Consider the following 27,153-nt stretch of genomic DNA (forward strand, 5'->3'; position numbering starts at 1 on the left):
GATGCAACTTGCAATTGATATAATTGAAAATAGTTCATGAAGCCGTGTGTTTCACTTTTCTAATTGAATTTTATGAAACAATTCTGACAAGCTAGTCAGGCACCTGAAATTATGAGTGCTAGATTTGTACAAAGGATCCAACAGAGAGATCTTGTCCCATAAGTTGGGTTGCAAAATTGAATTGATCTCTTAGAGGAGATATATCAAATGGTCAAAGCAGAATTACCGAGGCATCTGTAGATAAAGAATGATTGATAAACTACACAAGTAGCTACAAGTACAAGAGAGCAACTGCTACAACTCCCGCAGAGGCTATAGCTAAATGAGTATAATACTGGATAGACCTGTCTGCATGGCCATTTGCTATCATCCTTTGAAATTTACACAAACCTTGGGATGGATTCCGTGTGGTTACCATAGCCAGATTAGAAAATACGCAACCCGTACTCTGCTGATTGTTCACCTGATAGTACATGTTGAAAGCATAAGATGCGTTGCCTTGAAGACCCAGATTATTACAGGAGGATCCATAGCCCAGAGAAGTACAGTCAGAGTATGTACAAGCATAAGTGATGCTGTCAGGCAACAGAGTGAGGTCTGTAGCTTCTGGATTGAGGACACACCACCTTTCAGGCAGGTATTTCACACCGCTTGCACCAATCAATGCCGTATTCTGCTGACCAAGACCTGAAAGATCTAGTGGATATTTGGGTTGTCCATCGTACTGGAAAATACCCCAATGTCTTTCAAAGTTACCTGGTGCTATGCTCTTAGCACCTTCATCAAGAAGGCTAAACAAATATACTTCGATAGCTCCACTCCGCATTGGAGTTCCTTTGCCACTCATCACTTGTTTTAGAAGGCCCTGATTGAACCTCTGTGCATACATGAGATTCACATTTTTATCACCATCAATGGACCAACCCACTTCTCCCACAATAATGGGCATATTAGGGAAGCCTGCTTTCTTCAGGGCCCAAATCAAAGTATCAAGATTTGCATCAAACACATTGCAATATTGCGTTGTCCCATCAATTACTGGTTGGTTGGTACCATCAAAGAAGGAAAAGTCTAAAGGGAAATACTGGTTATCATATAAACTCAGAAATGGGTAGATATTGACAGTAAAAGGTGCTTCATTGTCATTCAGAAACTGAATAATCTGTATCATGAGATCACGAACTTCTGGCCTGAAATCCCCAGCTGATGGCACTGGGTTGGTTTCAGGGGAGTTGTACACATCTGCATTGAGGGGCACAGTCGCTTTGATCTGGTCTCCTAAACCTGCCTTGTTGAGAGCTTGCTGAATATTTTGAAGCGCAGGAAGAGTAAAATTCAGATGTGTCATTATATGTCTTTAGGAAAGGCTCATTTCCAACTGCAACATACCTGCAGAGTGCAAGAATTTTAGCAACCAATCTTAGTACTATGACAATATTGAAGCAGATAACTGCGGAACAATTGTTTATCTTCTAAACCAATTAGTTTCTCCTACCTGGTAAGAGTACCTCTAAAGCTGTGATTTTTCCAATTTCCCAGATATACATTACAAGATTGTTGTAATATCTTATGACAACAAAAGATACATAATCGACCATTAAAGTACTTTCACAGGAAGCAATGAACATCAATGAAGAGAAGCCCAAGGCAAGGTACATAGCAAACATATATAAAAGGAGTAACAAATTTAGGGTCCGCTGTCTTGAACATCTAAAACAAAGTTACAAACACATAACGCCAAAGCCATGATGTAAATATGGAGGTCAATCTAATTATCACAAGTAGCAGTCTAATTTGCTGCAGAAGGTCTGCATCCAAGTCTTGCCATCGTTTTTTTTTATCGTCCCCTACTCCTGTAAAGTTTTCATCCTGTTGCCAGAACAATTTGTTAACATTATGAACTCATTTCCTTGATGTGTACTTTCTACCATCAACTTTTATGTTCTCTAATACCCCTGATTCACTGTATAATTGCTTGTTAATATATAATGATATGATTCCTTTCCAAGTCGGTCCTCCCTTCCTCTTCAATCTACTATTGGTTTTCAAATTTTGCACCTAATAAGGTTCTGGACAAGTTAGAGAAAATCATCAGGCACTTCGTTTGGAATGGTGGTAATGGAGACACTACATAATTCTCCGTAGTCGGTTAGGAGAAAATCTGCAAACCTGTAATATGTGTGGGGCTTTGACATTAAAAAAGACAACTGACTGAACAGAGTTCTCGGGGCCAAGCTGATTCAGAGGCTGGTAACTAGTAAACACCCCTTTGGCAAAATATTATCCTAGAAAAATATTGCACAAGGAAAAGGCCTAAAAGCATCATACTATCTTCGGTGGATGACACCCCTGGGGCTAATTTTTACAAAAAAATTAAAGATAGTCACCCCCTAATAAAGGACCATATTTCATGCTTCACATGAATGGAAATAAAGCAATCTTGTGGTTCCATTCCATCATAGGTCACCGCCTCTCTGGCCAGATTCAAAATTATAATTAACATAAACTATTGGTTTAGCTGTATGAACTTCACAAACATCAGACATTATTCGACACAATTGAACATGGTTAACGCTCCTATGTAGCCCAAGTGGTTAGCTCAACTGGTTGTCACCAATGTTTTTGAGCTTTTGGTTAGTTCTGTGCCAGACTGATTGAGCTGTAGGAACTTGACAAATGTCAGACTTTAGAAAGTCGACACAGCTAAAAATGGTTGACAGTCCTATGTAGCCCAAGTGGTCAGCTCAACTGGTTGCTGCCAATGTTGTTGGGCATTTAGCTAGTTCTGTGCCAGAAGGTGAGCAGTTTGAAATCCCCCTGGGTTAGGCACATTAGTTTATACTGATGGGTTTATTAGGGATGCCATTCACAAATGTGAGGAAGCATCCCTTTTTGTCCATAAGAAATTTTCCCCAGAAATAAGAGGGTAGCAATTGTATCTTCAGTCAGACTTGGAACCTCTCAGCACCTGACCAGAATTGCCATCAAATCTTCATTGAGACTATGTCACTGTTACAGCTTCTAAAAGAAGAAACTCTGAATAAATAACTCAAAAGAAGATTACCATTTCTGTCAAGCTGTGGTCTAGTGGTTAAGATGGGTGTTGCCATGAAAAAGCCTAGGTCCAGACTCCAAATGCTGCCCGGTATACAGCCCTAGAACAATGTGTGCTTTGGCGAAGATTGATGTCTCCCTGCATTGAATGGAATCACAGTAATGCAGAGATGGGGATACGGATATCCTTATAGTTCAAAAAAATGCATTTAGTATTTACTGAACCAAAAAGAGAACTCACAGGAAAACTACCAAATTTAGGATCAGAGTAACAAAGCAAGAAGTTAGACAATGAAAAGAAGGTTACTTGTAAGTTACTGGAAAAATTGACAATCTTAATTAAGGCGTACTAAAATACTCCCCTTGGATGCCATCAACAGTAAAAAGGCCATTATCTTTTATAGCTTGTAAAGCAGATAAAGATCCTAACAATGATAAACTTAAAGAAGAAAGGTGCCATGATTCATCAGCCCATCCAGACATGTTCCATGCCTAGAAGCAGAGGACTACTCAATTGACTATTTCTTCATCTACTGCAGCTTTCGAGAAAAATGTGGCAGCTAGTATGGAAAGCCTTGGGAGGTAGCGGTACCCCCTTTGCTTGAGATTGGTAACTGCGATCAATTGATTTCATGATGGTAAAAAAATTACCTCTTTAATTTCAAAGGGAAATCTTTCATAAAAATTGTGTGGAACTGGTTCCTAGCCATGTTCTGTGGTAGGTCTAGATTAGCATACGAGGATCTTCAAAAATCAGAAATAATCTTCCCCAATTCTTTGGAATACAAATAAAGCCTGGACCAATGAAACAGTGATTCCTAAAGTATAGAAGACTGATGACTATGGAATATCTACAGCACCAAGTAATGGTTTGGCTAGACAATCTAAAGCTTTTAAGTTATACTTCCCAATCCTTTTCCATGTGAGCCTAGATTCATCCACCAACAACAATACAGATTTCAGGGGTCTTATCATAGGCCTGCAAATGGTGTTATCAAAAGGATTAAACTCTAAAGATACATGTAGTTTTGGAGACTCCTGGTTGGTGATAGACATATTCAGCGGGAAAGGAGATCCAAAGAAATTGAAAATTCAGATTTTGGTGAAAGAATCCATGACGATCCTCCTTTTAGTCAAAAGTTTTCAAGTTATCACATCGAGAGGGGGAGAAATAACAAGGCAGATGAACTTGAAAATTTGGAATCCTCATTGGAAAAAAGGCACTACTTATTGAAAGAATACCTGGCATAACCTTAACATGCAAATAGAATGGAATTAATACCTTCCAGTAGACAATCTTAAAGGCTATTGAAGCAAATAGCTCTACTTGCATGCAAAGCATTGAACTTTCAATCTCTTTTTTCACGTTCACTTCCCATATTCAACACTACACTATTGCAAAGTGAGGCCTAAGGAAATATCAAAGACTCAAGTCTTACAAGAGAGCACCTATAGGCTATTTCTATTTGTGTATATTTCCCTTTCTGAAGCAGGAATTATGGAATGCAAAGTTGATACGTAAAGGAAAAAGAGGCCTTGCAAAGCCAAATGTCAATGCATTTGCAAGGGAACTAAGAAAAGATAAGACAACTGGGTAGAACAATTAAGGATATGTAGACAGTAAGACAAATTTGATTTTTTGAGGGCAAAGTTGGCAGGGTCCAGGTATCTTGGAGAATTTCCATGAACAGTCGACCTTGGTTCTAAATCCATTTTTAGAAAACCAAATAGAAAACACCAGACTAAATATTGAGGATCTCCAATCAACAGTGTACCCTATGTAAGTGTTTACAATCAAAATAAAAACAAAGACAGAACTCATGAAAAATTGTATTGTGAATAACAATGTTAATACACTACCAATCAATTATGTGTTGGAGGGGCGATTCTTGCACTGATGGGAAAGCAGGCACTTCAAAAATGTGAGTCTATGTTTCTTTTCTTGGTGATTTCCCAACCTTTTGTTTTCTATTATTGTCCTAATTTTTCGGGCCCTTGAAACTCCTTTGCTTTTCTTGGTGCCTTGTCTCCCTTTGTAATCAATTAGAGTTCTAAAAGCTCTAGAGCCTAAGAAATATGCTACTCTGCTTTCAGTCAGAGTCATATGTAATAACATCCTGTTTCTTTAGTCTAGATGATTGGACAGTAGATTCCAATAGGGCAGTTCGCACCCTTAGTGGACCTGCACTTCCGTGTATGATCTTGTAAATTTTGTTCTTGGCAACTTTTTAATGCAATTCCTATTTCAACCAAAGAAAGAGGTTGCATTCTATCTATTGTTAAATGTTCAACCATCTGGTGCAGGCATTTGGTAGGATATTGTTTTACTGTAGAGACAATTTGAAGCAGTAAGTGTAACTACTTGTACATATATAGTTTGCTTACAATGTTCTGTAACAGGGGAATGCTGCCAAAATGCCCTATGTAGCACTGAGTTTCCAACACAATACAGAAGGGGGAAGGGACCAAATCCAGGAGGGAGGCATTAATAAGATATAAAAAAAATATAGAAAAAGTAAAGAATTAAATTTCCAAAGCCCAAAAGGCAAAAACAATGAAATTGTTAAATACACAGAGTGATAAAATTATAACAAAATTAATGATCATATTAAAAAACTGCACATGAAACATATATCAATGGCATGGCGATTCCATAAAAGATAAATATTGATAATTTAGTTGACCATAAAAACGATTAAGAGCATAGTCCAAAATGGCAGAATGCCAAAATTATTTGCTCACTGCTCATACTAGATAACTTAAAGTTTGATACCTATACAATATAAATCATACTTTTATAAGTTACAGTCTTCTCCTTCAAGGTTATCCAAAAATAGGTTATCCAAAAATGCTTGAGCCATATTGGGTTCTTCTGCCTCATTGTCATCACTATCGTCCAATCTAACGCTATATAGTGACACACCAACCAAGCTAGTCCCTGGATTTGAAGTGCCCTCCTCCTTATCGATTTGTGAAAATCCCCAGGTTCCACTTGTGAAACATCCTCGGATTCTGCGTCACATTGTGCTGTAGATCACTGTAAATACTCTGGATCCTTCCTCATCTCGAGACAAAGATTGTTATGCACAAAAAATAAGTTTTTCTGCTCTCTTGGAGAAAAGATTGTTCCTCTTCATTGTTAATTTTAGATAACAATGGTATGTTCTATGCTTTAGCACAATTTACTTCAATGTTCTTTATCAGTTCAATGACAATTTCCAATTATATTCAGTGACAATCACATTAACTTAAACACATTGATAGTAAATGCAGATAGAACATAAGAACATGTCCAGAAGACAAGCAAAGACAAGAGGACACAAAATATGGCGGATCCCAGGGAAAAACCCCAATGTGGGGAACCCTTTGATCAAATCTTCTTATTATTCTTCAATAGTTCAGCAAGAGAGAGAGAGTACAAATATCAAATTAACATGCCCAAAACAGTCCTGTCAAATCAGTGGTCAACAGAAGTCAATTTCAGCCCTAACCAGAATGTCAACAGTGGTCAAAGCAGCTCCAAAATGTCCACCAAGCAGCTCAGTCAGCAGCTGAAGAATTCGGCCTTCCAAGAGGGTCAAAGTCAGCCCAAAAACAATTTGGCCAACCCAGTCAAACAGTGCTGTAATTTTTGCAGTCAAAGGCTGAAGTCAACGCTGAAGTCAAACTAGTCAAACTGTCCCAATCACCTTGAAAACTGTGCCAATCAATGTGGCCTCCAAAAATCAAACTTTTGCCCTCAAAAATGAAGTCAACGCTGGTCAAAAGAGTCCTGGTCAACCATGGTCTGTTTTCCTGAAATTCGGCCAGCAAACAATCCCAGAAATTCGGCCTCATGCCACACGTGCGAAGTAGAGAGAAGTTGCCTCCAAGCTGTACGAACCAATCAAGAGAGGAGAGAGAGAGATATGAGATGAGATGAGTGATGTCCAAATGAGAGAGAGGTCACTCCTATTTATACATTTCGTTGAGGGTAAGAAGACACATCTATTAGGCTTCATGAGCCTACATTTGACTAAGGCCGACCTTGACAATTTGTGCATGAGAAAGAAATTCAAAATTCCATTTCTGCTTGTCTAAATGAGTTGATCTTTATATCAAAATTGGACCTCTCGAAAAGAGGAATCCAATGCAATAATCATCTCCATCATATGAGCTGTCCTAAGGTGGAATTTGGCCCTAGTTGCCAATTTTAACATTCATAGACTAGATAAAACTACAAGTGGACCAATTCCTCACAGTAAGTGAGGAACTAGCACCCTGAGACAACACATGCATCGCAAGTTGTTGGATCTCTAGAACTCCATCCCATGCATCCACCGCCATCCAATGTGTTCCTCCTTGTGACATGCTTCTCCAACCCTCATTTGCACAAATTGTGTTAGTGGGGCTGCTTAGTTTTGTAAAACCTAAAAAATGTTATTGGATTACAATTGCTATATCAAGACTGTATATCTCAAATATAACTGTGCAGAATCCTGCTTTCACCTTAGGATCATCAATTTGTGCAACTTTGGGGGATTAAATGCATGAGCAGGCGCATGAAGAGGGGTGTTTGTCCAGTTCCACAGTCCACCACTTTTCTAACAACTTTTGGATTTCTTTAAAAAAATATAGGGAAGGATCTCTCTAATGAATGATAGATTTTACTTTCTCAATCATGCTATCAATTGCCTCATATATCTCCCCAAGACCAAGGGAATTTGAATCTAAATACCTTATCATCTCCACCATTGGAGATGTGACTGAAACAATGTATTCACAATCAGTCCACAAATCATCATCCAAAATCATTTTTTTAAAGTTATTGGTGTATTCTTTTTTGGACTCCTCTCATTTAGACTAATCACTTCTTCTTACACCTCAATCATATGTCGAATAAGAATGACGAGGATGGCATATCGTGTAGTAGTTGGCTTCATGAGCTCCTTAGCATGCTTCCTAAAAATAGCTATAGATGCATGGTAATTACAAATGAACATTTATATATATCTTGCACCCAAAATAATACAAGCTATCCAAGGAATTTTGGCAATGTCTTGAAGTGCATTATTTAATGCATGTGCACAAGAAGGAGACTAAAATATATGCGTGTACCTGTCTTGTATCATTAACCTGCCATCTTGACAAATTGGTGTCACATCTGTGAATACCTGCAAAAAATTAGAAGAACCAACCTAATTGATTGCATCCTTCAATACCTCATATTAGAAGCATGAGTTCTTCATTTTTCCAATACAATCAACTGCTCTTACAAAGTAAAGTACTTTTGAAGAGCTCACAATAATGTTTATCAAGGGATATTTGAATTTTTCATATATTCGCCCAACCATCTATGACAATTAAACACCCTTTCCTTATCCAAGGTTGTTAAAGATCTTCTATCCACCGTTGTATCTTTAAGACCACCTTTTCTAATTCAATTATTTTCAATTTATTGTGACTAGGGAGTATATATCCAGGCCCAGCAGCTATGGTTTTCATCACTATTAGTATTTAGTAATTTACCAGGATTTTGTGAAAGTGAGGCACCTTTGTGATAGTTTGATTCCCCCAAAGAAGGCTTTCATCCTAATCCCTACCCATGAGGTTTGAACACCTTGTGATAATTTAATTCCCCCAAAAAAGGCTTTCATCCTAACCCTTGTCTATGAGGTTTGAACAAATTTTGTATTTATGAAAAGGTTGGTACACTCTTTAGTATTTACCAAGATTTTGTGAAGGTGAGACACCCTTGTGATAGTTTAATTCCCCTAAAGAAGGCTTTCATCCTGTTGTAGCGGCTACAACAACCCTCCAAAATTTTTCCTTAGCCTGTTTTGGAGCCTCCCTACCAACCTTCACAGTAGCTTGCCTTGCTTCGTCAAGTCCTCAAGCTTCAGTGTCTTTCTTGCTCAAAGGCACACTGTCGATCACAGTTTGATCTTTTCCCTTCATAAGCTGCTCACCCGGACTTGGTCCAGCTGTAGGCTGAGCAACTTCCCCTTGAAATTTGTGCATTTTTGGAGGGCAACCAGCCTTCCCTCCAGAAATTGCGCAATCCTCTCTGACAGCCTGCTGGGCTCCAGGATTGGGGAATCCTGCCAGCCAACCCTCCCAGTAGGATTTGTGCAAATTTGGGCAGCAGTCAACTGCTCAGCTCAGAAATTGCGCAAATCTCCTGGGCAACCAGCCCAGCTCCCAACCAGAAATGCGCATTTTTCTCTAGCAGTCAAGTAGTCTCTTGCATGTGCAGCTGAGTTGACCAATTCCCTCCGGGCTAAGTCACCTGACACAGGGATTCGAGATTCGTAGGATTCAGGATGTGGTGTCGGATTCAGACACGTTGACCCCCCAGAATAGGACATGTAGGATTCGTTATATATTATTTTATATATATATATATATATATATATATTAAAAATTAGATTTTTCTTACACAAGTTTTAATTAATGATACAAATTTATTGATTTCAAACATAGATCTTCATCTATAGCATGCATAGTACATACAAAATTCAAATACATGTCAGTGGTACTGGTCACATAAATCATGATTCATAATTCATAACTGAAAGACAACACACACTGACAACACATTTATGTTTAAAGCAAAGTGATAAATATCTCGAGGCATTGAAATCTAATATTGGTGGAGAGTACAGCACTAATGAGATTGACTCATTTTGCAGAGAGCATGGTATCAAGTGGAAATTCACAATCTATGCCGAAGCAGAATGTGATTGTGGAGGCATTAGGTCGATTTTGTTTATGTTTCTAATCAATGACCTAGGATAAAAGGATTTAAATTACCCCAGATTTTGCAATGTGGGGCAAGCCTCAATAGCATGTTATTTCACATAAAAGTTGTAAACCATACACACGTTGCAACTTTATGCATAGTTGCGCCCAAAAAAGATATGGAAACAAGAAAACCAAGTCCAATCAAAGAGAATGTGAAACATTCTATTGAAAATCTGGATGATACATGTAGAAAAGGAAAAATAGAAACCACCAATAATGACTTACAAATAAAACGGCTATCTTGTGATCCCATAGTTGAAAGATTCCTCAATCAAAACTTCTCGTTCAAATAACTTACTTGATTGACATCATCATGAACAAAACCTTAATAAGTACATCCTGAATATTTACTCAAATCCGACTTCCACTATACATTTAGGATTTCCAGTATACATCTAATCGTGTTACACTATATCTTGCTAGAAATAAAGGGAATGCAACCAACAAATATCTTCCAAAAGATGGTCCAGACAAACACAGGTCACTTTTCCGCCAAACGAATCCTGCACACGCTGTCAAAAATCAGGACACACTGGTGAATTTCATGACACACTTGGGATTCGACGTGTCCTGATAGGATTCGACGTGTCATGTTTTTTGGACACATTTTTCGGGCGAATTGTGTCCGACACGCCGGATTTGGACACGTGGCCCCTATATAACGAATCCAGTTACTTAGCCTCCGGGACTGAGCAAAACAAACTTGCATGCATGGGTTGTTTCTCCCAAGGCAACATGCAAAGGCATCCCTTGTTTCAGGGATCTATGTTTAGCAGTTGGAGGTTACATGCAAGGAACAATTCAGAAACCTCCCTCCAAGTGTCGCTTCCCCTAGATTTGTGGCATGCGCGTCACAACCTCGATGTTATCAAAACTCATCAACCGGACACTGTAGAGCTCATTCCTCACATCAACCTTGTAGCTCTAACATCCCACATCACATCTAGGAGCAGTTGGCACATTCAGCTCAGCTGTTTTGGGGTAAGCTCGCTTCCCATGCCTTGTGCTACATTTCTGTCGCTTTTTGTGTATTCGCTTGTGTGAGTGTTGTTTGCTTGATTTCTTTGAACGCCTATTGTCGTTTACATGTATTCTAGTTTGTCCTAGCTCTGTTTCAATTTTCATTGTTATCGCATGCATGAAACTGTTTTGCATGGACGTTCGCCCAACCGGCGAACTGCCTCACCCACATGCATGTTGATTTGTTTGTTGAATATTTCATTCATGTTTTGCATGCATTGTTAATCATTCTGCTATCACTTACTGTCACTGTGCATTTACTGTCTTAGTTGCTTTCAGTTGCCCATCGGCGAGTCGGGCCAACCTTCACCCGGACTCTGCCTTCACCAAGGCTGCATTGTGCAATCTGGGGAAGAAAGGCTCACCTTCCTCTCTTGATTTGCGCATTCTTGCCCAACGCTGGCCTCCAAGACTGTTTTGCACATTTCTGGAGGACAGTGGCTGCTTGGCTCAAGAAATTGCGCAAATGTCCCTGGGCCAGCAGTCCTTCCCAGCTGGAATTGTGCAATGCGCAATCCCAATAGTCAGCAGCCAGACTAGACTATGCATTGCGTAGTTCCAGCAGTCAGTCAGTCTCTCAGCAGCTCGGACTGTGCCTTGTGCAGTCTTGGTAGTTGGTCTCCCAACCTCCCAGCAAAAATTGCGCAACCTTCATGATCATTCACCTAGGTATGTTGCAATTCAGTTCTCATGTTCATTCTAGTTTTCGACTAACAGATTGCTTGCTATGAGTGTTGCCATGTCTCCAGGTATCACAAGTGTTCATCTACCTCTCAGCGGTACAGGTACAATGGCTTCCAGGAGAGCAGAGACGAAGACACTGTTCAGAGCATGCTGGGGATGCAGTCGATCAAATGTCTATGAGCTTGCCTACTCACGAAGACATCAAGTTGTCCGTGGACAAGGACATCAAGCAGCAGCATCACAGCGAGCAACATCATGAACAACAGCTGAAGGCAGCATACCGAATGCAACGAATGAAGCGAACGCAGCAAATGCAAGTGGAAGGTTGTTGACAACATAGAGGCAGAGCAAAGTTGCAGGATCCACTGATAATGAAAGCAACATTAGAGACTCAGGCTATTAAGTGACGACGCGACATGAAGATCGCGCAAAGGCAGAAGATGGAACAAAGAAGGAGTTGCATGTGTTGAAGCAGCAACTCAAGAAGAACATGAAGCTGCACAGACAGTTCAATGAGTTGCAGCAGGAACAGGAACAGCAGTGGGCGCAACATGCACTCACGAATGAAACTACGCTTGTACAAGTTAAGGATCCATCCCAGCAGCTGACACAGAGCAGACATGGTGAGCAGTGTTGTTGATCGCATGCAAGGGATTCAGTAGCATGCATGTCGTTGAGCACACGCATGCAATCCAACCCATTCAACACACTCACCAAGGCGAAGACAAGAAGCAAGTCCAATTGGGGTTGAACATGTACTTCGACAAGTTGATGCGCATGACCACCAGCACACACTTGAAGATCAGCACGGACACTATGCATCAGTGTGTTGCCGGTTCAACCGTACCCAAGAAGACCATGCGCATGTTAGTAGACGAGTTGGATGAAGGGGCCGAACCAATGCACCAATTGCAACAAAGGCAATAGTTCGCTTCAACAAGATGTCACCATGAGGTGCATGCACACCATCACGGACGACCAAGTTTGGCATCAGCTCACCACCTTCACCATCACAAGCATGTCAAAGAGTTGGTCTCATCACAGCGGACCAAGTGTCAGTGATGTCTTGCAAGGCTTGCTCAAGCCATGTTGTCTCACATGAGTACATGTGCATTGTAATGTTGAGTCGTGTCAAGTGTCAATGGTTGGATGTGACAGTCATAGAGTAGGTGAAGAGTCATGAGGGTAGTTGAACTATCACAAAGGGGAATGTCATGGGTCACCCCACCCTTTGCTATAAATAGTCCCTCATAACTCATTGTATAGGCTTTTGGTCAGCCAAGCTTCTACTAAGACTATCTTGAAGAAGACTTGGACGGTATTGTAACACGCCTTGGCTTCTCCACTACACGGAGCTAGTACATCTCTTTGGAGGAGCAGGCGGATGTGGCTGTAACGTTCCACTGTTAGGGCTAACAGGTTTACATGGTGTATTGTCTGATTGTGATTTACACTTCTTTAATAATAAGAGCCAACACATTTTCATGCATATGTTGTTATTGTAGTTGGACTGTTCCAGTTGCCTTAATGATATATGTTGTTTAACTTACGTACTTGTATATGAACTGATTTGTATGCAATTATATGAATCTTGTTGTTAATGTGTTGCATATGTTACTTGTATATGTATTATGAACTGATTTGTATGCAATTATATGAATCTTGTTGTTAATGTGTTGCATATGTTGTTAATGCTATCACCGTCCGTGTCAACTGCTCTGCCGGACATCATACAGACCTTTATCATGAGCCTTGCTATATCAACTGTCACACTCATCTCAGACTGATCCATGAGTGTTGTTCGTGTTATCTTACCTTGTTGTGATTGTCGCATCCGAGTGGACTGCTCCATTGGAAGCTGTGCATGTCCTTTGTGTGGTGTGTTCCTAGCCGAGTTGGGACTGATCCCTTTCAACCTGGAACTCACCTTCACCTTCCTCTCCCTTCGAAGTGTTGGAACCTCTCATACACATTCCTTGACTCTCTGCATCAGTCACACCCTTGCTACTGACAGAGTTATCTTACTTGCCTCTGTGCGACATCGCAGTCAAGGCATTAATTTATGACCCACTGCTGGGACTCCTATACCAAACGGCCTGAGGTCTAATTGGGACTTCTTACCAAGGAGATCCCCTTGACATGTTGGCGGGTCCAGCACCGTCAACACATCCTAACCCCTATCCATGAGGTTTGAACAAATTTTTATATTTATGAAAAGGTCAATACACTCTTTAGTGTTGTATGGAAGAATGCTATTACTAGGATTATGGTGAAGCTTCGAGGCCCATTATAATAGTTTAATTTCCCCATAAAAGATTTCTATCTTCAACCTCTATCCACAAAAAATTTGTATTTATGAAAAGGTTGGTACAATCCACTGTGTTGTATGGAAGAATGTTATTTCTAGGATTTTGGTGAAGCTTGGAGGCCCCTTATGATAGTTTAATTCACCTATAAAAGGTTTCCATCTTCAAGAGTAAATGCAGCGGAAACAGTAAAGATCATAGAAGACAAGCATGCACAATAGAGAATAATTTTACCCTGAGTAACCCAACCTTGGGAGAAAACCCAACAACTTTTCTTTAGGAGAAATTATTATTTAGCAAGGTTTACAAATCAACAATTTATCTAGAAATCTATGCCAATAATCCAAGTCATGCACCAATCAAACCTGGTCAAAAGTTGGCAAGTCAATGCTGGTCAAACCAACCAAAATAACCAGAAGTCGATCCTGGTCAAATAGTCAAGTCTACAATCAAACTTCAACCCTGCGGTCAACTTGGACTGTGGCTGGTCAAAGTCTAGGGTCAAATCCGCACATGCGGCTTGCGGTCAAACCCGCATGTTTTGCCTCCAAATATAGTCAAAACAGTTTGATCAACTTAGTCAAACACAACCTAGTCAAGCTCGGTCAAACGTGGCCTCCTTCTTCATACGTGCGACTATCCAACAAAGATAAAATGATGAAGAGAAGAATAATAGACTCCAAAATTGAATCTCAGACTTGCACTTGCTTGATGGATAAAATGAGATGTCACATCATCTATTTATACTTGTTAAGTGGGGCAAAATAACCCAAAGGACACGTCCCTTCACCCTCTTGGGCCAACTTATCATTCAAAAATCAATTTTTTATTTAATTCTTCATAATTCTTCCAGGCCAACTTAAGCATGCGGGAATACCTCCCAATGCTATGTAAAAAAACAACACTCCCTCTTAGCGAGGGAGGTATTCTCCTTAGCTGCAAACAAATTTCTCCTTAGCTGAAATTTCTTCTCCACAAGAAAAGTTCATGAGCTTGCTATGTTGATGGAGTGTCTTTTCACATGCACATATATAGATCACTCCATCTTGGAGTAGGCAATATGACTCCTCACATGCATGTCTATAGATCCCTCCATCCTGATAGGCAATGTGAGTATCCTAGGCCATTTATCCTTGGCCAAATTAGCATGGCTCCTCAGGTAAATGTATCAATCTCCTCTGGTCAAATCAACATGACCCAACCAAAGTCCTTAATGGATTTTCATGAGAGAATTTTCCCCTAGACCATTCACCCCTGGCCAAATCAGCATGGCCCAGTTGAAGTCCTTTATGGCTTCTCAGGTGAATTACATCAATCTCCTCTGGTCAAATTACTATGACCTAGCCAAAGTCCTTTATGGCTTTTCAGGAGAAGATATGTCCAATCTTGCAAATACATCAACATTCCAGCTCAAGGAGGGAGATATTCTGCATCACGCCAAGCTTGTCTTTGAAGCATACAAACTTCACTCTAGATGGAGGCTTGGTGAGAATGTCTAGAATCTGCCTGTCTGTGGATGTGTACTGGAGCTTCACTGCTCCTCTCTGCACCATGTCTCAAATGAAGTGATATTTGATCTCAATATGCTTCGACTTGTCATGAAAAATTGGATTCTCCAAAAGCTTAACACATCTTTGATTATCATAGTATATCAAGGTCGTCTCTAGCTCCTGATCAATAGCCCTGTAAGTAGTTTCCAAAGGCACACTGCATCCTGACTTGCGACTTTGGTTTCGATATACTCTACCTGTGTTGTACTAAGTGCGACAAAAGTCTGCTTCCTACTAAACCAGGATATCATAGTTGATCCCAAGTTGAAGCAACATACTGAGGTGCTCTTTCTTTCCTCTGCATTCCCTGCCCAATCTAAATCAATATATCCTTGTACCCTCACTTCACCACCTAAGACATATCTGAAACCATATCCAATTGTACCACAAAGGTGCCTCAACACATGCTTCGCTGCAACCCAATGTACATGCCTTAGCTCAACCATAAACTTGGCACAGGGTGCTCACTGCAAAGCCAATATTCGGCCTAGTGTTAACCAAGTACATCAAGGATCCAATCAACTACTTGTACATCATGGGATTCACCAAATTTGAATATGAAGCAGAATCACTCAGCTTCTTCAAATTGGTTACCATAGGTGTAGCTATGGACCTACAGTCCATCATATAAAATCTCCTCAAAATATGGACTATGTTCTTCCCCCATCAGAGGCAGATCTCATCCGGTGTCTGTTGTACCTCCAATCCCAAAAAATAGTGCATCAGGCCAAGATCCTTCATCTCAAACTCCGAGGCCAACTCCCTCTTACAATGAAGCAGATCCTCCATTGGTAATCCTGACAGCTCCCTTTGTCATGAAAGCAAATCCTTCAGCCACTATTCCTCCCTCTGTCATTGAAGCATACTCTGTTGTCTGACATGGTTCCCTCATAGAAGACATACAACGCCTAGAGACCTTCTGTCTCTGAGCATCTTGTCTGACAATCTCAACCCATGACATCATCTTGGAAGGTTGCTCCTTCCAAGCTACTTGATTACTTGCTCCCTTGGAACTCGCAGCTCTTCCAGTCATTTGGCACGGTCCTGGACATCCTAACAATCTGTACAATTCTCCCTCTTGAACACCAATCATTCTTGCTGAGTCTGTACTCGAGCCCTTAGGCCATACAGGAACCTGACCATTTGGTGACTGGAGCAAAAGTCTCCTTGTAGTCCACTCCCTCTTTCTGGGAGAACCCTCTTGCCACAAATCTTGCTTTGTACTTCTCGATGCTGCCACTTGCTACATGAATCATTGCCTTGGAATCCTCCATAATCTACCTGTTTTGCCTTTCTACAAACCTCATTCAGGTGGGCCATGGAAGAAAAATCATAACCAAATGAAGTACAAAGACAAGGGGCTGACCAAACAAAATAATCAAGGGAGAAAAATATGATTGGAAATACTTATCTCTTGATTAAGATAGAAACTGTCGAGGGTTGTAGAGAATTGTCAATGAATGTCAAAGGAAGTATTCTTTTGTCTTCTTTAGTGGTTGGTGTTCATCGTCATCAACATCGGTTGTTGATTCATGTTGATTTTCCTTCCTTTTCTTCGGAGGGCAATGGGTCCAAAATCATGACAAATGAAGCACTTGATCTTTGACATATCCTTCTTTTTCTTATCCTAAACTAGAGCAGGTCTTCTACCTATATTCTTCTTATCAAACTTTCCAAAGTTCCTTCTTCCTTTTCCTTTCCTTGTATGAGCTGCAAGGGCTTGAGTTTCTTCATCCTGCAGATTCTGCAAGCTATTCCTAGACAATAACCAAGCCTCTTCTTGGAAAAAATCAGTCCAAAGCTTATCAAACTTGGGCAGGTTTTCTCGTGCACAAATTCCCTAAATAAATGGCTCCCATGAGGAAGGAAATCCATTGAGAGTCACTATAACAAACTCTGTATGATCATTGGTGTCTCTAATGGTTATAAGCTCATCTCTGATCTGGTAAACTCTCAAAAGATAAGAGACTATAGAATCTGATCTAGTCATCATGACATTACAAAGATGATTTCTCAAGGTTAACTTCCTGTTAGTGTTGTTGCTTTCAAACAATCCTACTAGAGCATCATATACTTCCTTGGTAGTCTTCAATGCAGCAACATGAGGAATCAAGTGGTCCTTTATAGAATCCACTAAGATTCTCTTAGCCTTGGCTTTGTTCTTTTTGTACTTGGCTTTCTCCTCGGCTTTCTCTAACTCTAGAATAACTTTCTCCACATGATTCTAAAGCTCATTCTCTTCCAAGATAAGGAGTATCCTGGTCTTCCAAGATTTGAAGTTGATGGCACCATCTAACCTATCCTCAACTCTGAGACTTGGTGCCATTTTGGCAAAAGATCTAAAATCCAATCAAGCTGTTGAATTCTATCTCTTAGGCTGACTTCAATAGCTGCTCTTTCAACAAAGCTCTGATACCTTGTTGAATTTTCTACAAGAAGTACAATAGATACAATTTCTTTCCACATATTTATTACCTAATGCTTTTCACACAGTATTCTTATGCCATTGATATCATTGAGTAATTACACATCAGTAAATATAGATAGTAAAGGCAGTGGAAATAGTAAAGATCATAGAAAAACAACATGCATAATAGAGACAATAATTTTACCCTAGGAAACCCAACCTTGGGAGAAAACCCAACAACTTTTCTTTAGGAGAAATTATTCTTCAGCAACTTTTACAAATCAACAATTTGTCTAGAAACCTGTGCTAATAATCCAAGTCATACACCAGTTAAACTTGGTCAAAAGTCAATAAGTCAATGCTAGTCAAACCAGCTAAAATAACCAGAAGTCATTGCTAGTCAAATAGTCAAGTCTGTGGTCAAACTTCAGCCCTACAATCAACTCTACCTGCGACTGGTCAAAGTTTGTGGTCGACCTTGCGGTCAAATCTGCATGTTCAGCCTGCGGTCAAACCCACACGTGTGGCCTCCAAATACAGTCAAAACAGTTCGGTCAACTAGGTCAGCAGCTTGGTCAACTTAGTCAAACACACCCTGGTCAAGCTCGGTCAAACTCGGTGTCCTTCACACATGTAGCTGTCCAAGAGAGATAAAATGATGAAGAGAAGAAGAATGGACTCCAAAATCAAATATCAGACTTGCTCTTGCTCGATGGATAAAATGAGATGTCACATCATCTATTTATACTTGTCAAGTGGTGCAAAATAACCTAAGGGACACGTCCCTTCACCATCCTGGACCAACTTGACTTTTCGAGGCTGACTTGTAATTCAAAGACCAATTTAATTCTTTGTAATTCTTCTAGGCTGACTTAGGCGTGCGGGAATACCTCCTGATGCATCATGCTACGCAAAAAATCAACAACATATCGTGAATCAGTTGGCTTCATGAGCTCCTTAGCACACTTCCTATAAATAGCTATAGATGCATGGTAATTACAAATAAACATTTGTATATCTCTTGCACTCGAAATAATACAAGCTATCCAAAGAATTTTGGCAATGTCTTGAAGTGCACTATTTAATGCATCCACACGAGAAGGAGCCCAGAGTATATGCTAGTACCTGTCTTGTATCATTAACCTGCCAGCTTGACAAATTGGTGTCACATCTGTGAAAACCTGCAGAAAGTTAGAAGAACCAACCTACTTGATTGCATCCTTCAATACCTCATATTAGAAACATGAGTCCTTCATTTTTCCAGTACAATCAACTGATCACGAAGTAAAGAACTTTTGAAGAGCTCACAATAATGTTTATCAAGGGATTTTTGAATTTTTCATATATCCACCCAACCATCTATGACAATTAAACATCCTTTCCTTATCCAAGGTTGTTTACGATCTTCTATCCACCGTTGCATCTTTAAGACCGGCTTTTCTAACTCAATTATTTTCAATTTATTGTGACTAGGGAGTATATATCCAGGCCCAGCAGCTATGATTTTCATCATCACTATTTCATCGTAAAAAGGAGAATGGTATTAAATGGAATTCTATTAGCCATCATAAACTCAGCAATTACATTATCTGCTTCCTCCTTATTTTGGACATTATAAATTTGCAGGTTCCAAAGAGGACTTCTCTGTGCTAAGAAATCCATTGCATACTCAACACACCCAGGTGTTATATTTTCATTCATTTGGGAAGACCTTGAAGTTCACGTCCAGAATAGAGAATACAGCATTTTCAGCAGTCATGTGAGGCATAATCATTTGACCTCTGTCTTGAAGTGTACATTCCTGGAAACAGACACCATTTTTCTTCCATTTCTTCGCAGGTTTTTCCAAACATTGGATTAAGGGCTTTCTAGGGTTAAATGTTATAGGGATAGCTTGTGGTCGTCTCATTTCAGACCCGGCAGAAAGACTTTCTTTCTCCATTTTGAAACTTTTACCCTAGGAAGACAGTAGCCAAGAAGCACAGAGGGAAAGGAAAAGAATCTTTCTTAACCAAAATGAAAATAGTTCAAAGACTTCAAAATGACAAGAAAAACCTAAAAAGAACCTTGCTGCAACTGAATGGTTGAAATTTATAGACTTAAAAGAACCTTATAAGAACCTGGCAGCAGCTGAATGGTTGAAACTTATAGTATTAGAAGCTGCTAAATATTTTGGTCTCAAGTTGCCCAAATTTCTTAGTCTTCCCAGTTGAAATATTGTGGAGCTCCAATTCAACAACTGTTAAACCTTCGCTGTTGCTCTCGAAACTCCAAGCTAGTTGAAAATATGTATCTTAAGGTTGCCCACAAAATACCACTCTCAAGCTTGCCCACAAGCTTCTTGTGCTGAATTTGTCTTTTGGAACAGCAAGGAAACATAAACAACCTAATATGTCAGAGAGTTATAAAATGGGTTACATTTGTGGGTTAATTTTAGGGCTCCCGTGAAAGTTGCTTGGGGTTTAGTTTAGAATTTCTTCAATTCTTTTTTTATGGGTTGGTAAGGGGGGGACCTTTTATGGCTTCTATAGGAAGGATTGCCCAAGCGTCCCTCGACTGTCCTGGGGGATCGCTGGCTGTCCTGGGAACGCTGGGATTAGGAGGACGCCCCCCCAGAAAATCTAACGCCGAGAAGTTTGCTGGGTGAGCAATCCAGAACAAAACCAATTGTAAATATCTACAATTGGCAATCTCTAGCCCAATCTTTTGAGCGTATGAAGCTCAACGCTCGACATTGTTACGAACTACTTCTTTCCAATCGTGGAAATAAAGACTGTAAGCTCTGTAAAACCTTCCAGTCTAAAATAATGATACAATCTACTTAGAAGGATCAAAAACCACGCCACACCAGCACAGAGAATGGATGTCTGAATGCAGAAGTGAATCATATAAGGGCAAAAAGCGATACAAGAACGGCTTTAAGAACATTAAATAAAAACAAGAATGCAAGACTATACAGTGGGCAATGCAAGATCATATTACAAATATACATTTACTCGTAAATATATTCTAACGCAGTCCTTCCATTCTACTTCAAAAATCTAAATACATGAGTAGCTCAGAGCCGAGGAATGTTATTACCTTAATGGATTAAAGTCAATACGCATTACTTACGAGCCCGGCAATTACACACCCACATGTTCAATCCAATCTACACACAGCTCTTAAAATTGAACTTACACAAGATATAATCATAAATATGGGACATCTTACCTGATATTAACCGCGCCAGGAAAAGTATATCTGGTCACATTTTTGGCAACCCAGTTGTCAGCAGCATCAGAATCCATTGAGAACAGCTCGAGCATTTCATTGGGAATAGCCACCATGACTTCAAGGTTGCTTTGTGCCAGGGCTCTCATGGTCTCAATCTTTGCATCAAACAACTTCACTTTCTTGATGCCGTTGTCTCTCAGAAGCTGCACTACGATGTTTGGAGGAAGTGGGTGCGTGGACATTGTACCCCAATTCACTCCCAGTCCTTGCACAACATCACAAAATGCTGCCGCCATCATCAAAAATATTCCAAACGCCATCGTCACGCTTGCCATAGAAATCTCTGAACACCTCAAATCAATGTCTAAAGCCTTCTATATTTTTGTATAATTGGTGTATGTGTTTCCTTGTATATGTAAATTCTTGGCAGAAACCTAAATGGGGCAGCATGGAAATGGATTCATCTTCATGATTTTGAAAAAAAAAGAACGCAGTGAACGATGCAGGTATAGCATGCAGGGTAAATTTATCACCAGTGCACGAAAAACTATGGTATGATTTGAATGGCTTTGAAAATCGCTTCAGACAGTTGAGTACCCATCCCAGCAAATGTAAACAGAATGGATTTCTATGATTGGGTTAAGGCTGTTTGCTTTAAACTGGCACGAGATTTCTAATGCTGCCGAGATGGCAAAATATCTGTCATGAAAGGGGTGGCCACCACATGCACATTCCAACGTCGTCAGTTGGGAACAGCATTGCTGTTAATCTCAACCGTACCGTTAGCTCTAACAGCGCTGTTAACGCCCCCCTCCATTGTTCAATGTTCGAACAAATTTTTGCATTCATAAAAAAGGCTGGTGCACTCTATAGTGTTGTATGGAAATACATGTTTTTTCTTTCACTCCTTTTCTTTGAAGTTGTTGGATGGAAGAACACTTGGTTGGTTTAATGTTGGATAGAAGAATTATAGGCTCACTAATAAGATGTTATTTACGAAGTTCAGACATTTTTGATTTTATCTAAGATGTTATTTACAAAGTTTAGACATTTTTGATTTTATCTAGGATGTTATTTGCAAGACACCCATGGTGATAGTTTAATACGATGCTATTTATCAATCTCAAAACAGTAAAATTTGCACCATCACTAATAATTCCGGGCTTTACTTCTCCCATGAAAACTACTTTCCTTCTTCCACCTCCTTGCCTGATGCTCTGGGTCAGGGGTATCAACTTTTCAAAAGTAGAATTCTTTATGGATATGCATGCATTTACAATCATAAAGGCTTGTCGCCATGGTTGGTACTTCGCAAATGTGCTTTATATCAGAATATGCAAATTTTGCCCAGATGTTCATCGAAGAACATTCGTTTCTCTTTTCTTCATTTCTTTACACCTTCATTTCTTCTTTACACCTTTGAAGCGTATTGCTTTTGGCATTATCAACTAGTTTGCAGATATATTATTTTAATATCTATTTTAAATAAAAATATTATTTAATTTTTAAAATGATTTATTTTAAAAATTATAATTATTATTGTTAATTTTAACTGTGAAAAGTGATTTTGGCTTTATCAACTAATTTGCAAATATATTATTTTAATATTTGTTTTAAATAAAAAAATTATTTAATTTAAAAAATTATATACTTTTAAAATTATAATTATTATTGTTAAGTTGAAGGGTCAAAAGTGAATTATGAATTTTTGTTTTCTATTATTATTAAGTTTGTTTCAAATTTTTTTATTTTTTTTCAAAAAGAAAAAAATTGATATTTTATTAATAAAAATTGTTTATATGCATAATTTGCCCAAAAACTCAGAGAGTTGTATAAGCAAAGGACCATTAACTGTAACAAATAAAAGACCTCAATAGTGTGGAGGTCATCAATATAGAAACATTTACATGTGTCAAGAGGATAAAAATTGGAAATGGCGACCTGCTCATCAACGATATAAACCAAAAATCTCACAAGCCTGATATTATGGATGTGGTATGTGATGAAAACAACTTTATAGCCAAAATAGTTTGTCCAATAACCGAGGCATAAAAGGAGCCTGATAAAAAACAGAGTCATAAAAACAAGAGAGAAAATTGCCCATGGGTTGAAAAAAAAAAACCATTTCGCAGCCCAAGGGATGGACTACAAAAGGGAGTTGTGTTGATGATCAGTGAGAAGAGAGAGATGCCCCATCCCTTATCTCTTCAATGAAGATGCAACCTTCTTCAATCTCCAATGCTCTTTTGGATAGGGAGTCTGCCCTTTGATTCCATGTTCTGTAAATATGTTGAAAACTAAGGATGCGAAAATTTGATTTCAAAGTTGTGATCTTGTCCATCCAATGGATTAGAGACAACTTATAAGTGAGATTTGCTAGAGATCTAGTCAATAACACATTTTGAGTCTCTAATGATCTTCAAGGAGGATAGGTGGAGGAGGGAGGTAAACTAAAGGAGCATCCAGACAACATCAATTTCAACTTTGGTGTTTGTACCAACCCCAAAATTGGCCCATATGTAGAAGGAAGAGGACCCAATGATGTGCACAAGAGCCCCAACTGTACACTGAGAGTTTTGGGTAACCCCATCAAAGAATTCAAGGTGAGCATTACAGGAGAGGGAAGGAAAATTGAAGAGTCTTGTAGATTTAGGAGCAAGGGGCTTCAAGTAGTCCATGAAAAAACCAACAATCTAGGGAAGAAAATAACAGTAGGAGATAGCGTGTTTTTCAAAAATATGTTTGTTTCTAACTTTCCAAATACCCCAAACTACAAATACAGGTAAGGATTTCTAAGTGCCCATTGTTTGGTCCCACCAAAGTAGATGGTCAGACAAGGAGGAGAAAGGAGGCTCTAGTAGGTGGAAAAAGATAACACTTGAAACCATAATGACCTAGAGAAGGAGAACTGGAAAAAAGGACGGTTTACAGACTCTGGCCCATTTAAGCATAGACAACACAAGTTGAGTCCACAGAAACCTCTATGAAGAAGATTATCCCAGGTGAGGACACGATTTTCCAGCAGAAGCCAAACAAAACACTTAGCTAACGTGGAATTTGCTAAACCCAAAGCTTCTTGGTCCACTGATTCAGTTGGGCCAAGGTGGTTATGAAGAAAATGAATTTGTAAGCCAATTTAGTTGAGAGAATCCCACTTGATTTATTCCAAGACCACGCAACGAAGTCATCTGCATTTGAAAGAAAAAACCAATTTGATAAAAGAACCTTGATGAAGGAATCCCATTCTCGATCCAGGTGGATATTGGTGGCCACTCACCAATTCCACTTGGACCCCCACCATTAGTCCTTTCAATTTCCTTAATTATATCACAATTTACTATTTTTGGCAGTTTTTCGAGTCTTGAACTTTCAGAGTCGTTTTGAGGCCCTAAACAACATATTTTTGGAAAACAAGCAAACAAGTTGCTTGCAACATGGGTTTTTGATCAGAAGTTGTATTCCTCTGATACATCTTTCTAACAAGGTATTGTGTGCGTCAAATGAAGATTGTTTGCCAAAGTTACAACCCCAGGAAGTCAACGTACCAATTTACCCCAATGGGGCCCATATATTTTTGGCACTTCATCTCCTACGGTTACATTTTTGCATGTTTAGGGTTTTCCATTATTTCTCAATAATAAATAGGTCTTCGAGCCACATTGTAACATAGTTAAGAAGACATGTAGTTGCCACATCTCTTCTCAGAGATAAGTTACCATCATCTAAGCTAGTTTATTTCCATTCTATATGTAAACAATTTTGAGTACTTTGTTATTAATGAATTGAATTATGTTTTCATTGTATCTTTGTGTTTCTATTTATATCTGTATTTAATTTCGTTCCTTTGTAAATCTGGATCAATTCTAAAGAAAATGAGCCCTGAAGATCTAAATCAAAAGCAATTTTCCATTTGTCAGGCAATATATTTTTGTTTCCACCAACCGAAGCTTGACTAAGATTGATAATACCTTTGGAAAGAAGAGTAGTGATGAGCTCAAGAGAGAGATGATGGGCCAAAGGTCCTCCCAATAAAGTGCTTTCTCCAAGGATAATATCATTAGCATTGTCGACCTTCCAAATTAGTCAATCAACAACCCATGGAAGTGTCATTAATACACCTTTCCAGGTGAAGGACCTTGTAAAATTTTTGAGAGAAAAACCTGACTGGAACCATTCCTTGAAGGACTTGTTTTGGAGATATTTGACACACATTAATTTGTTCCAGAGACCAGAGTCAATAATGGCCCTCCAAAGGCTTTTCATTGCAAGGGCACAACCAAAAAAATTGAGGTTTTTAAAGCCCCATCCACCTAAATGCTTTGGAGTGGATAACATCTCCCATTTGGCTAGGTGGATGCTTCCCTTTGATTTCTTTCTTGTCCAGAGAAAGTTGAAGCTGACCTAACGAATTTTGTTGATTAATAGATTTAGGAATTTTTGTAAGAGTTAGCTAGTAGACATGTAAACCTTCAAGCAAAAACTTTAGTAGGATTTTTTTACCACTTAGAGATAGCCAATGGCAGCGACAACAATTGATTCCTTTTTACACATGATTGACAAGCCAATTCCAATCATGGACTTGGTAACAATTTGGCTTTAGGGGAGAGCTCAAATATGTGAAACCTTCAACCTGAGAGCTCACTTTGAATGGCAAGAATTTAACCACATCTATAATAACCTCCTACTGAGAGTGACAATAGTAAAAAGAAGACTTTTTGACACTTATTTCCATACCTGTAATAGAGCACAAAAAGAGGAATATGTGAGAGAAGGCTTCCCATTCAGTGATCCAGATTCTCTCAGCTACCAGAATTAACCAAGATCTTTTTCTTTTGTGATGTTAGCAGAATTGCATGTGAAAGAGTATGAAAAACCACATGTGCATACTTTAAGGAAGAGGAAACATATAGGAAACCATCCAATCAAAGAACACACACAACTTGATAACGAAGCTCACCCAATGTGGGCTACGTCTCTGGGCCCTGCTCAATGTGGGGAGGCCTCTTTCATCAATCTTCAGCGAAATCAAATTACATGCATGTACAAAAGACACCTTATACCTCCACTTTGGGCATGGGCTGAAAATGCGCTACTCTGCTAAAGAAATGGTTGCACCATTAAATTCATGGCGAAAAATCATGAAAATGACTGTAAACTCGACCCCTTTCTGCGTCGGTCAAAATCTAGACCCCCAAGGATCTCAAAGATTCTCCAAAGATTTTTTCTCGTGGGTTGACTGGAATTCAGATGCTTATATTGAGAATCTAATCACATCATCACGTTCCTGTCGAAAAACTGAGAAAAATGAGTATAATGTTAGCCTGGTTCTGAAACTGTCAATTTCGGGCCTATAGGGAATCTTTTAGATTCCATGCAGATTCCTACATCAAGGTTCCACTTTCATGGTTTCACCCTCAACAGTCTGTCTTTGGAAAATATGTTGCTCGAATCAGAAAATTGTCTACACCATTAGGCTCTTGGAAAAGTTTTGAGTAATTTGAGTATAAACTTGGCATAATTCTTGTTAGGCATACACACAAATAATGGACAACAAATTAAGATAAGCATTGAATGAATTAATATTCACAATGATACATATTTATACAAGTCTAGTGACCCTTGGTTTCATATTCCAAGTGGTCTCTTGGACTCCCTTTGATTGTTCAGCTTCCACACCAATCCTTAGAGGATTAGGTGTTCAACGTTCCCCACCTTAATCCAAAGGGGCATGTGTGAGTCCAAGAAGAGAGTTGTAATACAAAATGTACAAAAATATGCATGGCAACACTAGGTTGAATGTGCTCTCTGAAATATTGGTATAAGGGAGTGGTTTAAGGATGAAAACTGACACTAGAACGCTTAGTGCAGTTCCCAAAACTCTTCCGAATCTAGCAAGAAGCTGAAATATTTTGCTAGAGGAAGTGTTCCTAATGATTTGGAGAGGGAGACCTTCAACCTGGAAAAGGGAAGTCTACAACTTGCGGTGGTTTAAGGATGACCACCAACACTAGAATGCTTAATGTAATTCCTTGAACTCTTCTAGAACCGGCAAGAAGCTGAAGTCTTCTGCTAGAGGAAGTGCCCCCAATTCTTTGAAGAGGGAGAAGCTCAACCTGAAAAGGGAGGTCTCAAC

At 39.3% G+C, this 27,153-nt stretch overlaps 1 pseudogene across 1 annotated transcript; it reads right to left on the minus strand.

The window, feature by feature from the left end:
• Positions 1-21,934, minus strand: LOC149153116 (glucan endo-1,3-beta-glucosidase 8-like; annotated as a pseudogene). The gene is made up of 2 exons (XR_016262199.1): positions 21,018-21,934; positions 1-1,389 (listed from the first exon to the last, which is right to left on the minus strand). The product of XR_016262199.1 is annotated as a glucan endo-1,3-beta-glucosidase 8-like (transcript).
• Between the last annotated feature and the right edge of the window lie 5,219 nt (positions 21,935-27,153).

This window comes from Pinus tabuliformis, chromosome 9 (assembly GCF_031772625.1).
Source record: "Pinus tabuliformis cultivar Carrire ecotype Pingquan chromosome 9, CPIR1, whole genome shotgun sequence".
Taxonomy (NCBI): domain Eukaryota; kingdom Viridiplantae; phylum Streptophyta; class Pinopsida; order Pinales; family Pinaceae; genus Pinus; species Pinus tabuliformis.